Source organism: Balaenoptera borealis (assembly GCF_965194805.1).
Source record: "Balaenoptera borealis genome assembly, chromosome: 10".
NCBI classification, from domain to species: Eukaryota; Metazoa; Chordata; class Mammalia; order Artiodactyla; family Balaenopteridae; genus Balaenoptera; species Balaenoptera borealis.
Genome location: NC_138874.1, coordinates 20182624 through 20197151, shown reverse-complemented (window position 1 = coordinate 20197151; position 14528 = coordinate 20182624).

The following is a 14528-nucleotide window of genomic DNA, read 5'->3' as shown; positions in this document are numbered from 1 at the left end:
CTAGGCATCACTCAGGCCCTGTCGCTCTCCCTACGTCAGGCTAAGACTCTGTCCCTACCTGAAGCCCTGACACTGGGCCTAAATTAGGCACTGATGCTCTAATTAGCTATGGTCTTGACACTATCCCTAGGTCATTTCCTGACACTATCCCTAGATCTTAACCTAAACTTGTCTTTAGCTATTGTCGAGCCTCTTATGCTAACTAAATCCCTGATGCTGTCTCTAACTAAGAGCCTGAAATTAGCCCCGAGGCCGTCAACCTGTCCCTAACTGAGGTTGGAGGCTCATCCTAACTGAGGCGCTGACACTGTCCCTAACTAAAGCCCTGACACTACACCTAACTCAGTCCCTGACACTGTACTTTACAAGGGCTCTGATGCTAGTCCTAACTCAGGCCCTGACACTGTCTCTAAGTAAGGCTCAGAATTTGCCCCTAATATAGGCCCTGCTGTCAGCAATAACTAAAAACTGGACACTAGCCTGAGTTAATATCCTGACATATTTCTAACCAAGGTCCTGACACTGTCCCTAAGAAAGCCCTGTCGCTGTCCCTGTGTTAAGAACTGAGGCTGTCCCTAACTCAGGCCCTGAAGCTTTCCCTAACTGAGGCCTAGAAGCTGTGACTAAGTCAGGCCCTGATCATATCTGTAACAAAGACGCTAAGGCTGATCCAACAGAGGCGCTGATTCTGTTCCTAAGTCATGCCCTGACAGTGTCCTCAGCTAAGGGCCTGACGCTAGGCCTCACTCAGGCCCTGTCGCTCTCCCTAAGTCAGGCTCTGATGCTGTCCCTACCTGAAGCCCTGACACTGGTTCTAAATAAGGATCTGATACTCTCAGTAACTAAGGTTTTGACACTATGCTTAGGTCCTTTCCTGACACTATCCCTAGACCATAACCTGACCCTGTCCCTAGCAAATGTCGTGCCTCTTATGCTAACTACAGCCCTGCTGCTGTCCTTAACTAAGGGCCTAAAATTACTCTCGAGGCTGTGACCCTGTCCGTACCTAAGGCCTCGATGTTCGTCCTAATTCAGGGCCTGACACTGTCCCTAACTAAGGCCCTGCTGCCGTCAATATCTAAAGTCCTGACACTATCCTGAGCTAATTTCTTGACCCATCTCTTACCAAGGTCCTGAAACTGTCCCTAAGGAAGCCCTGATGCTGTCTCCAAGTGAGGCCTTGAGGCTGTCCCTAACAGAGGCCCTGATAATATCTTTCACATAGCCCCTGAGGCTGATCCTACCGGGGCTCTTATGCTGCTCCTAAGTCATGCCCTGACACTGTCTCTAGCTAAGGCCCTGACGCTAGGCCTCACTCAGGCCCTGTCCCACTCCCTAAGTCAGGCTCTGACGCTGTTCCTACCCGAAGCCCTGACACTCACTGCTCCTAAATTAGGTCCTGATGTGCTAAGTAACTAAGGTCTTGACACTATCCCTAGGTCATTTCCTGACACTCTCCCTAGACCTTAACCTAACCTTCTCTTTAGCTAATGTCGAGATTAGCTAAAGAGATTCTTTAGAACGAGATTCTTTCATCTTCTGAATATAGTTTTCTTCAAAACATAATTTTTGTAGTGTTACTAACTTTAAACAAAATGTACTCAACTGCTGTGGAATATTCCTTCATAGGAGCGTGCATGGTTCACTTCTGCATCTGCTTGTGGTGGTGTTCAGGTTGCTTTCAGCTGTAGATCCCCTTATGCTAGCTAAATCCCTGATTCTGTCCCTAAATGAGGCCCTGAATTTAGGTCCGAGGCCGTGAACCTGTCCCTAACTGAGGCCTGGAGGCTCGTCCTAATGCAGGCCCTGACACTGTCCCCAACTAAGGCTCTGACACTACACCTAACTCAGTCACTGACACTGTACCTAACAAAGGCTCTGATGCTAGTCCTAACTTAGGCCCTGACACTGCCTCTAACTAAGGCCCTGCTGCCGTCAATATCTGAACACCTGATATTATCCTGAGCTAATAGCCTGACCCATGTCTTACCAAGGTCCTGAAACTTTCCCAAAGTAAGCCCTGACGCTGCCCCTAAGTGAGGCCTTGAGGCTATCCCTAACGGAGGCCCTGATAATAGCTTTAACGAAGACCCTAATGCTGATCCTACAGAGGCCTTTATGCTGCTCCTAAGTCATGCCCTGATACTGTCCCTTACTCAGGCCCTAAAGATAGGCCTCACTTAGGCCCTGTTGCTGTACCTCAGTTAGGCTCTGACGCTGTCCGTACATCCAGCCCTGGCGCTGGTCCTGATTAAGGCGCTCACGCTGCTGCTAACTAAGGCCCTGATGCTCTCAATAACTAAGGTCTTCTCGTTAGCCCTTGGTCATCTCCTTGCACTATCTCTGGCCTGGGACCTGACTCTGTCCCGAGATAATCTCCTGCATCTTCTGCTAACTGAAACCCTAATGCTCTCCCTAACTAAGGCCCTGACTACTCCTAACTAAGGCCATGACACTGAATCTAACAAAGGCCTGGAATCTGTCCTTAATATAGGCCCTGCTGCCAGCAATAACTAAAATCATGACACTCTCCTGAGCTAATATCCTGACTCATTTCTAACCAAGGTCCTGACACTGTCCCTAAGAAAGCCCTGTCGCTGTCTTTAAGTGAAGACCTGAGGCTGTCTGTAACTCAGACCCTGAAGCTTTCCCTAACTGAGGCCTTGACGCTGTGACTAACTTGGGCTCCGGTCATGTCTTTAACTAAGAGCCTAAAGCTGATCCAACAGAGGCACTGATGCTGCTCCTAAGTCATTCCCTGACAGTGTCCCCAGCTAAGGGCCTGACATCAGGTCTCACTCAGGCCCTGTCGCTCTTCCTAAGTCAGGCCCTGATGCTGTGCCTACCTGAAGCCCTAACACTGCTTCTGAATAAGTCCCTGAGAGTCTCAGTAACAAAGGTCTTCACACTCTCCTTAGGTCATTTCCTGACACGATTCCAAGCCTTTACCCTAAACCTGTCCCGAGCTAATGTCCTACCTCTTATGCTAACTGAAGACCTTATGCTGTGCCTAATTCAGGCACTGAATTTAGTCCCAAGGCCGCTAGACTGTCCCTAACTCGGCTCGATGCCCTTATCGTCACAATGTTCCATGACCACTGTCATCACAATGCTCCACGCCCTTGTCATCACAATGCTCCATAACCCCTGTCATCACAATGCCCCATGATGCCTGCCATCACAATTCTCCAAGGCCTCTCTTACCAAAAAGTTCCATGATCCCTTTCAGCACAATGTTCCATGACACTTTTCATCACAATTCTCCATGACCCCTGTCATCACAAAGTTCTCTGCCCATATCATCGCAATGCTCCTTGTCATCTTGAATCACAATGGTCCATGCCCTTTCATCACAATGCTCCAGAATTCTTGTCATCACAATGTTCCTTGATCGTGTCATCACAAAGCTCCTTAACCCTTGTAATCACAAAGCTTCATGTCCCCTGATATCACAATGATCCATGATTCCTTTCCTCACAGTGCTCCAGTAACCTTTTCATCACAATGCTCCATGCCATTGTCAGCACAATGCTCCTTGGACCCTGTCATCAAAATGCTCCATCCCCTTTTCATCACAATGCTCCTGATATCCTATCATTACAATGCTCCATGCCCGTGTCATCACAATGCTCCATGACCCCTGTCATCAAAATGCTTTATGAACCTTGTTATCAGAATGTTCCATGACCCCTGTCATCAAAATGATCCATGACCGTTGTCATCACAATGCTGCATGATACCTTTCATCCCAATTCTCTGTGACCGCTGTCATCACAATGCTCCAGGACAATTTTCATCACAATGTTCCATGCCCCCTGTCATCACAGTGCCCCATAACCCCTGTAATCACAATGCTCCATGACCCTGTCATCACAATGCTACATGACCCCTGTCATCACATTGTTCCATGGCCTATGTATTCACAATGCTCCATGGACCCTGTAATCACACTGCTCCATGTTCCCTTTCAACACAATGCTCCATGAACCCTGTCATCACAACGTTCCATGAAAGTCGTCATCAAAATGCTCCATGACCCCGGTCACCACAAGGTTCCCTGCCCTTGTCATCACAATGCTCCATGACCCTTGTCATCACAATGGTACATGGCCTCTGTCATCACCATGCTCCATGGTCTTTCTCATCACAATGCTCTATGATCCCTGTCATCACAATGCTCTATGGCCTTTGTCAGCACAATGCTCCTTGGATCCTGTCATCAAAATGCTCCATCCCCTTTTCATCACAATGCTCCAGATATCCTATCACTACAATGCTCCATGCCCATGTCAACACAATGCTGCATGACCCCTGTCATCAAAATGCTTTATGAACCTTGTTATCAGAATGTTCCATGACCCCTGTCATCAAAATGATCCATAACCGTTGTCATCACAATGCTGCATGATAACTTTCATCCCAATTCTCTGTGACCACTGTCATCACAATGCTCCAGGACAATTTTCATCACAATGCTCCATGCCCCCTGTCATCACAGTGCCCCATAACCCCTGTAATCACAATGCCTCATGGTCTTTGTAATCACAATGCTCAATGACCCCTGTCCTCACAATGCCTCATGGTCTTTGTAATCACAATGCTCAATGACCCCTGTCATCACAATGCTCCATGCCCTTGTCATCACAATGCTCCAGAACACTTGTCATCATAATACTCCATTCCCGTGTCATCCCATTGCTCAATGACACTTGTCATCAAAATGTTCCTTGGCCTTTGTCATCACAGTGCTCCACGATACCTTTAATCAAAATTCTACATGAGCACTGTCATCAGAATGCAAGATGACCAATGTCATCACAATGCCCCATGACACGTGTCATCACAATTCGCCTTGGCCCTTGTCATCTCAATGCTGTATGAACCGTGTCATCACTAGGTTCCAGGACACTTGTCATCACAGTGATCCATGACCACTTTCATCACAATGCTCCATGAACTCTGTTATCTCAATGCTCCATGGCCTTTGTATTCACAATGCTCCATTGTCCCGATAATCGCGTTGCTCCATGAACACTTTCATCACAATGCTCCTTGACCACTGTCACCATAATGCCCCATGACGTCTCTCATCACTGTGCTCCAAGGCCACTTTCAGCAAAATGCTCCATGATCTGTGTCAGCACAATATTGCATGACACTTGTCATCACAATGCTCCATGATCCCTGTAATCACAATGATCCCTGCCAATGTCATCACAATGCTCCATGTCTCCTGTAATCACAATGCTCCATGCCCTTGTCATCACAATGCTCCAGGTGTGTTGTCATCACCATGCTTCATGCCCGTGTCATCACAATGCTCCATGAATCTTGTTTTCACAATGCTCCATGGACCATGTCTTCACAATGCTCCATGATCCCTGTCATCACAATGCTCTATGGGCTTTGTAATCACAATGCTCCGTGACCCCTGTCAACACAATGCCTGATGACCCCTGTCATCAAAATGCTAAATGGCACTTGTCATCACAATGCTCTATGACGCCTGTCATCACTCTTCTCCATGTCACTTGTTATCACAATGCTCCATGACCCCTGTAATCACATTACTCCATGACCCCATTCATCACAATGCCCAAGGCCACATCTCATCACAATTCTCCATGGCATTTGTCATCACGATGCTCCATGACACCTGTCATCACAATGCTCCATGACACTTGTCATCACAATGCTCGATGGCCCTTGTCATCACAATGTTCCTTGGTGCTTTTCATCGCAATGCTCCATGACAACTTTCATCAAAATACTCCAAGATTTGTTTCATCACAATGCTCCATGGCCCTCGTCATTACAAATCCACATGATCCCTTTCATCACATTTCTCCATGGCAACTTACATAAAAAAGCTCCATGCCCCTGTCATCACAATGCCCAATGATACCTGTTTTTACAATGATCCATGACCCTTGTCATCACAAGGCTCCATGTCCCTTGTATTCACAATGCTCCATGGCCCTTGTCATCACAATGCTCCATAGCACTTTTCATCGCAATGCTCCATGACCGCTTTCAGCACAATGCCCCATGACCCCTGTCATCACTATGCTCCATGGCCCTTGTCATCACAATGCTCCATGAAACATTTCCTCACAATGCTCCAGTATGCCTTTCATCCAAATTCCCCATGGCCACTGTCATCACAATTCTCCATGACTGCTGTCATCGTAATGGTCCATGACACGTTTCATCTCAATGCTCCATGACACCTGTCATCACAATGCTCCATGGCCTTTGTCATCACAATGCTCCATGGACCCTGTAATCACAGTGCTCCATGACCCGTTTTATCTCAATGCTCCATGACCTCACTCATCACAATGCCCCATGACCCCTGTAATCACAATGCTCCATGCCCTTGTCATCACAAGGCTCCAGAACTCTTGTCATTATAATGCTCCATGTCCGTTTCTTCACCATGCTCCATGACACTTGTCATCACAATGCTCCATGGCCCCTCTCATTACTGTTCTCCATAATAACTTTAATCACATTTCTAGATGACCACTGCCATCACAATGCCCCATGACATTGTCATCACAATTCGCCATGACCATTGTTATCACAATGCTCCATGAACCATGTCATCACAGGGTCCCAGGACACTTGTCATCACAAGGATCCATTACCATTTTCATCACAATGCTCCATGACCACTGTCATCTCAATGCTCCATGGCCTCCATGGGTACTATCACCATGGGCACTGTCACCATGCGTACTGTCACCATGGGTACTGTCACCATGGGCACTTTCAACATGGGCACTGTCACCATGCGAACTGTCACCATGAGCACTATCACCATGAGCACTATCACCAAGGGCACTGTCACCATGAGCACTGTCATCATGGGCACTGTCACCATAGGAACTGTCACAATGAGCACTGTCACTGTGGGCACTATCACCGTGAGCCCTATCAAAATGGGCACTGTCACCATAGGCACTGTCACCATGAGCACAAACATCATGGGCAGTGCTACCATGAGGAATTTCACCATCGGAATTCCAACCATGTACACCGCCATCATGAGCACAGTCACCATGGGCAGTGCCACCATGAGCACTATCACCTTGGGCACTTTCAACATGGGCACGTTCACCATGCGAACTATCACCATGAGGACTATCACCATGAGCAATATTACCATGAACACTATCACCAAGGGCACTGTCAACGTGAGCACTATCACCGTAAGCACTATCACCGTGAGCACTGTCACTGTGGGCACTGTCACCGTGTGCACTGTCACCATGGGCAATTTCTACATGGCCACTGTCACCATGGGCACTGTCACCATGGACACTGTCATCATGAGCTCTGTTACCAAGGGAAATGTCACCACGAGCACTGTCATCTTGGGAACTGCCACCATGGACACTGCCACCATGAGCACTGTGACCATTGGCAGTGCCACCATGAGCACTATCACCATGAGCACTATCACCAAGGGCACTGTCACCGTGAGCACTATCACCGTGAGCACTATCACCATGAGCACTGTCACCATGAGCAATGTCACTGTGGGCACTGTCACCATGGGCACTGTCACCGTGGGCACTGTAACCATGGAAACTGTCACCATGAGCACAATCACCGTGAGCACAATCACCATGGGCAGTGTCACCGTGAGAAATATCACCATGGGCACTGGCACATTGAGCACTATTACCATGGGTACTATCACCAAGGGCACTCTCACCGTGACACTGTTACCATGAGCACTGTCACCGTGGGTACTGTCAACATGAGCACTGTCATCATGGGCACTGTCGGCATGGGAACTCTCACCATGAGCACTGTCACCATGGGAAATGTCACCATGGGCACTATCACTATGGGCACTGTCACCATGGGCAGTGTCACTATGAGCAGTGTCACCATGGGCACTGTCACCATGGGAAATGTCACGATGAGCATTATCACCGTGAGCACTATCACCATGGGCAGTGTCACCGTGAGGAATATCAACATGGGCAGCATCATCATCAGCACTATTACCATGGGCACTATCACGTTGAGCACTATCACCGTGAGCACTGTCACCGTGGGCACTGTCACCATGGGCACTGTCAACATGAGCACAGTCAGCATAGGAACTCTCACCATGAGCACTGTCACCAGGGGAAATGTCACCATGGGCACTGTAACCATGAACACTATCATCATGGGCAGTGCCACCATGAGGAATTTCACCATGGGAACTCCAACCATATACACTGCCAGCTTTAGCACAGTCACCATGGGCTGTGTCACCATGAGCACTGTCACCATGGGCAGTGTCACCATGCGTAATGTAACCATGAGTACTGTCACCGTGGGCAATATCACCATGAGCACTGTCACTGTGGGCACTGTCACCATGGTAACTGTCACCATGAGCACTATCACCGTGAGCACTATAAGCATGGGTAGTGTCACCGTGAGTAATATCACCATAAACACTGTCACCGTGGGCACTTTCACCGTGTACACTGTCAATGTGAGCACTGTCACCATGGGGAATATCACCATGGGCACTATCAACGTGAGCACTATTAACATGGGTACTATCACCAAGGGCACTGTTACCGTGATCAGTGTCACCATGAGCACTGTCACTGTGGGCACTGTCACCATGAGCACTGTCATCATGGGCAATGTCACCATGGACACTGTCACCATTAGAACTGTCACTCTGGGTACTATCACCGTGAGCACTCTCACAATGAGCACTGTCACCATAGGCACTGTAAACATGGACAGTGTCACCATGAGCACTATTGTCATGGGCAGAACTCCCATAAGGAATTTCACCATGGGAACTCCAACCATGTACACCGCCAGCATGAGCACAGTCACCATGGGCAGTGTCACCATGAGCAGTGGCACCATGGGCACTTTCAACATGGGCACTATCACCATGCGAACTATCACCATGAGCACTATCACCATGAGCAGTATTACCATGAGCACTATTATCAAGGGCACTGTCAATGTGAGCACTATCAGCGTGAACACTGTCACCATGAGCATTTTCACCGTGCGCACTGTCACCATGAGCACTGTCACCATGGGCACTGTCACCATGGGAACTATCACCATGAGCACTATCACCGTGAGCACTATCACCATGGTCAGTGTCACCGTGAACAATATCACCATGGGCACTGTCACCGTGAGCACTATTACCATGGGCAATATCACCAAGGGCACTGTCACTGTGAGCACTGTCACCATGAGGACTGTCACCGTGGGCACTGTCAACATGAGCACTGTCACCATGGGCACTGTCACCATGAGAACTGTAACCGTTGGCACTATCACCATGGGCAGCGTCACCGTGAGCAATATCACCGTGGGCACTGTCACCATGAGCACTATTACCATGGGTACTATCACCAAGGACACTGTCAACATGAGCACTGACACCGTGGGCAGTGTCAACATGAGCACTGTCACCATGCGCACTGTCACCATGGGAAATGTCACTATGAGCACTGTCACCAGGGGAAATGTCAACATGGGCACTGTCACCATAGGCACTGTCACCATGGACACATTCACCATGAGCACTAACATCATGGGCAGTTCCACCATAAGGAATTTCACCATGGGAACTCCAACCATGTACACCGCCAGCATGAGCACAGTCACCATGGGCAGTGTCACCATGAGCACTGTCGCCATGGGCACCTTCAACATGGGCACTGGCACCATGGGAACTGTCACTAAGAGCACTCTCACCATGGGCACTGTCAACAGGGACACTGTCACCATGGGCACTCTCACCATGGGCAATGTCACCATGGACACTGTCACCATGGTCATGGTCAACATTATCATTGTCACCATGGGAACTCTCACCATGAGCACTGTCACCATGGTAAAAGTCACCATGGGCACTGTCACCATAGGCACTGTCACCGTGGACACTCTCACCATGAGCACTATCATCATGGGCATTGCCACCATAAGGAATTTCACCATGGGAACTCCAACCATGTACACCGCCAGCATGAGCACAGTCACCATGTGCAATGTCACCATGAGCACTATCACCAGGAGCACTATCACCAAGGGCACTATCACCGTGAGCACTGTCATCATGAGCACTGTCACCGTGCACACTCTCACCATGAGCACTGTCAACATGGGCACTATAACCATGGGAACTGTCACCATGAGCACTATCACCGTGAGCACTAGCACCATGGGCACTGTCACCGTGAGCAATATCACCATGGGCAGTGTCACCATGAGCACTATTACCATGGGCACTATCACCCTGAGCACTATCACCGTGAGCACTGTCACCGTGTGCACTGTCATCGTGTGCACTGTCACCATGAGCACTATCACCATGGTAACTGTCACCATGGGAATGGTCACCATGGGCACTGTCAAGATCAGCACTGTCACCATGGGAACTCTCACCATGAGCACTGTCACCATGGGAAATGTCCCCATGGGCACTATCATCATGGGCAGTGCCACCATGAGGAATTTCACCATGAGAACTCCAATCATGTACACCGCCAGCTTTAGCACAGTCACCATGGGCTGTGTCACCATGAGCAGTGTCACCATGGGCACTGTCACCATGCGAACTGTCACCATGAGCAGTGTCACCATGGGCAATGTCACCATGAGCACTGTCAGCGTGGGCACTGTCACCATGGGAACTGTCACCATGAGCACTATCACCGTGAGCACTATAACCATGGGCAGTGTCACCGTGAGCAATATCACCATGAACACTGTCACCGTGAGCACTTTCACCGTGGGCACTGTCACCGTGTGCACTGTCACCAGGAGCACTGTCACCATGGGCAGTGTTACCATGAGCACTGTCACAATGGGCTCTCTCACAATGGAAACCGTCACCATGAGCACTATCATCATGGGCAGAGCCACCATGAGGAATTTCACCATGGGAACTCCAACCATGTACACCGCCAGCATGATCACAGTCACCATGGGAAGTGTCACCATGAGCACTATCACCATGGACGCTTTCAACATGGCCACTGTCACCATGGGGACTGTCACCATGGACACTGTCATCATGAGCTTTGTTACCATGGGAAATGTCACCATGAGCACTGTCATCTTCGGAACTGCCACCATGGACACTGCCACCATGAGCACTGTAACCATTGGCACTGCCACAGTGAGCACTGTCACCGTGAGCACTGTCACCATGGGCACTGTCACTGTGAGCATTATTACCATGCGTACTATCACCAAGGGCACTGTCACCATGAGCACTGTCTCCTTGGGCATTGTAACCATGAGCACTGTCATCATCGGCACTGTCACCATGCGAAAGGCCACCATGAGCTCTATCACCGTGGGCACTGTCACAATGAGCACTGTCACCATGGGCACTGTATCCATGGGAACTGTCACCATGGGCACTATCACGGTGAGCACTATCACAGTGGGAGCAGTCACCATGGGAACGGTCACCATGGGCACTGTCAAGATGAGCACTGTCACCATGGGAACTCTCACCATGAGCACTGACACCATGGGCACTGTCAACATGAGCACTGTCACCATGGGAACTCTCACCATGAGCACTGTCACCATGGGCACTGCCACCATGGGCACATTCAAAATGGGCACTGTCACTATGTGAACTGTCACCGTGAGCACTATTAACATGGGTACTATCACCAAGGGCACTTTTACCGTGAGCAGTGTCACAATGAGCACTGTCACCGTGGGCACTGTCACCATGAGCACTGTCATCATGGGCAGTGTTACCATAGGAACTGTCACCATGAGCACTGTCACTGTGGGCACTATCACCGTGAACACTATCACAATGGGCTCTGTCACCATAGGCACTGTCACCATGGACACTGTCACCATGAGCACTATCATTATGGGCAGTGCTACCATGAGCAATTTCACCATCGGAACTCCAACCATGTACACCGCCAGCATGAGCACAGTCAACATGGGCAGTGTCACCATGAGCACTTTCACCATGGGCACTTTCAACATGGGCCCTATCACCATGCGAACTGTCACCATGAGCACTATCATCATGAGCACTGTCACCATGAGCACTATCACCGTGAGCACTGTAACCATGAGCATAGTCACCATGGGCACTGTCACAATGAGCACTATGACCGTGTGCACTATCACCATAGGCAGTGTCACCGTGAGCAATATCACCATGGGCACTGTCACCGTGAGCACTATTACCATGGGCACTATCACCATGAGCACTATCACCATGGGCACTGTCACCATGAGCACTGTCACCATGAGCACTATCACCTTGGGAAGTGTCAACATGGGAACGGTCACCATGGGCACTGTCAACGTGAGCACTGTCAGCATGGGACCTCTCACCAGGAGCACTGTCTCCATGGGAAATGTCACCCTGGACACTGTTCACCATGGGAAGTGTCACCATGAGCACTGTCACCATGGGCACTGTCACTATGGACACGGTCTCCATGGGCACTCTTACCATGGGCACTGTCACTGTGGAAAATGTCACCATGGGAACTGTAACCATCTACACTGTCCCCAGGAGCACTATCACCATGGACACTATATCCATCAGCATTGTCCCCATGGGCACTGTCAACATGAGCACTGTCACCATCGGCACTGTCGCCATGGGAACTCTCACTATGAGCACTGTCACCATTGGAAATGTCACTATGGGCATTGTCACCAAGGGCACTGTCACCATGGGCACTGTCAACATGGGAACTCTCATCATGAGCACTGTCACCATGGGCACAGTCACCATGGGCCCTCTCACCATGAGCACTGTTCACCATGGACACTGTCACCATGGGCACTGTGAACATGAGCACTGTCACCATGGTAACTCTTACCATGAACACTGTCACCATGGGAAATGTCACCATGGGCACTGTCAGCATGAGCACTGTCACCATGGACACTTTCACCATGAGCACTATCATCATGGGCAGGGCCACCATGAGGAATTTCACCATGGGAACTCCAACCATGTACACCGCCAGCATGAGCACAGTCACCATGGGCATTGTCACCATGAACACTGTCACCATGGGCACTTTCAACATGGGCACTGTCACCATGCGGACTGTCACCATGAGCACTATCACTATGAGCACTATCACCATGAGCACTATCACCATGAGCACTATCACAAAAGGCACTTTCACCATGAGCAGTATCACTGTGAGCACCATCACCGTGAGCACTGTCACCATGAGCAGTGTCACCATGGGCACTGTCACCATGAGCTCTGTCACCATGGGAACTGTCACCATGAGCACTATCACCGTGAGCACTAACAGCATTGGCATTGTCACCGTGAGCAATAGCACCATGGGAAATTTCATGGTGAGCACTATTACCATGGGCACTATCACCATTAGCACTATCACCATGAGCACTATCACCAAGGGCACTGTCACCATGAACACTATCAACATGAGCACTGTCACCATGAGCACTATAACCTTGGACCATGTCACCATGAGCACTCTCACCGTGAGCACTATCACCATGGGCAGTGTCACCGTGAGCACTGTCACAGTGGACATTGTCACTGTGGGCACGGTCACCATGAGCACTGTCACCATGGGAAATGTCACAAGGGGTATGTCACCATGAGCAGTATCACTGTGAGCAGTATCACCATGGGCAGTGTCACCGTGAGCAATAACACCATGGGCACTGTCACCGTGAGAACTATTACCATGGGCACTATCCCCATGAGCACTATCACAATGAGCACTGTCCCCGTGGGCAATGTTACCGTGTACACTGTCACCATTATCACTGTCACCAAGAGCACTATCACCATGGGAACTGTCACCATGGGAACGGTCACCAAGGGCACTGTCAACATGAGCACTGTCACCATGGGAACTCTCACCATGAGCACTGTCACCATGGGCATTGTACCATGGGAATTGTCACCTTGGTCACTTTCAACATGGGCACTGTCAGCATGCAAAATATCACCATGAGCACTATCACCATGAGCACTGTCACCATGGGCAATGTCATCATAGGCACTCTCACCATGGGAACTGACATCATGGGCACTCTCACCATGGGCACTGTCACCATGGACACTGTCACCATGGTAACTGTCAACATGAGCATTGTCACCATGGGAACTCTCACCATGAGAACTATCACCATGGGATATGTCACCATGGGCACTGTCACCATGGGTACTATCACCAAGGGCATTGTCACCGTGAGCACTGTCACCATGAGCACTGTCACCATGGGCACTGTCACCATGAGCACTGTCATCATGGGCACTGTCACCATGGAGACTGTCACCATTAGCACTGTCACTGTGGACACTATCACCGTGAGCACTATCACAATGGGCACTGTCACCATAGGCACTGTCACCATGGACACTGTCACCATGAACAGTATCATCATGGGCAGTGCCACCATGAGGAATTTCACCATGGGAACTCCAACCATGTACACCGCCAGCTTTAGCACAGTCACCATGGGTTGTGTGACCATGAGCACTG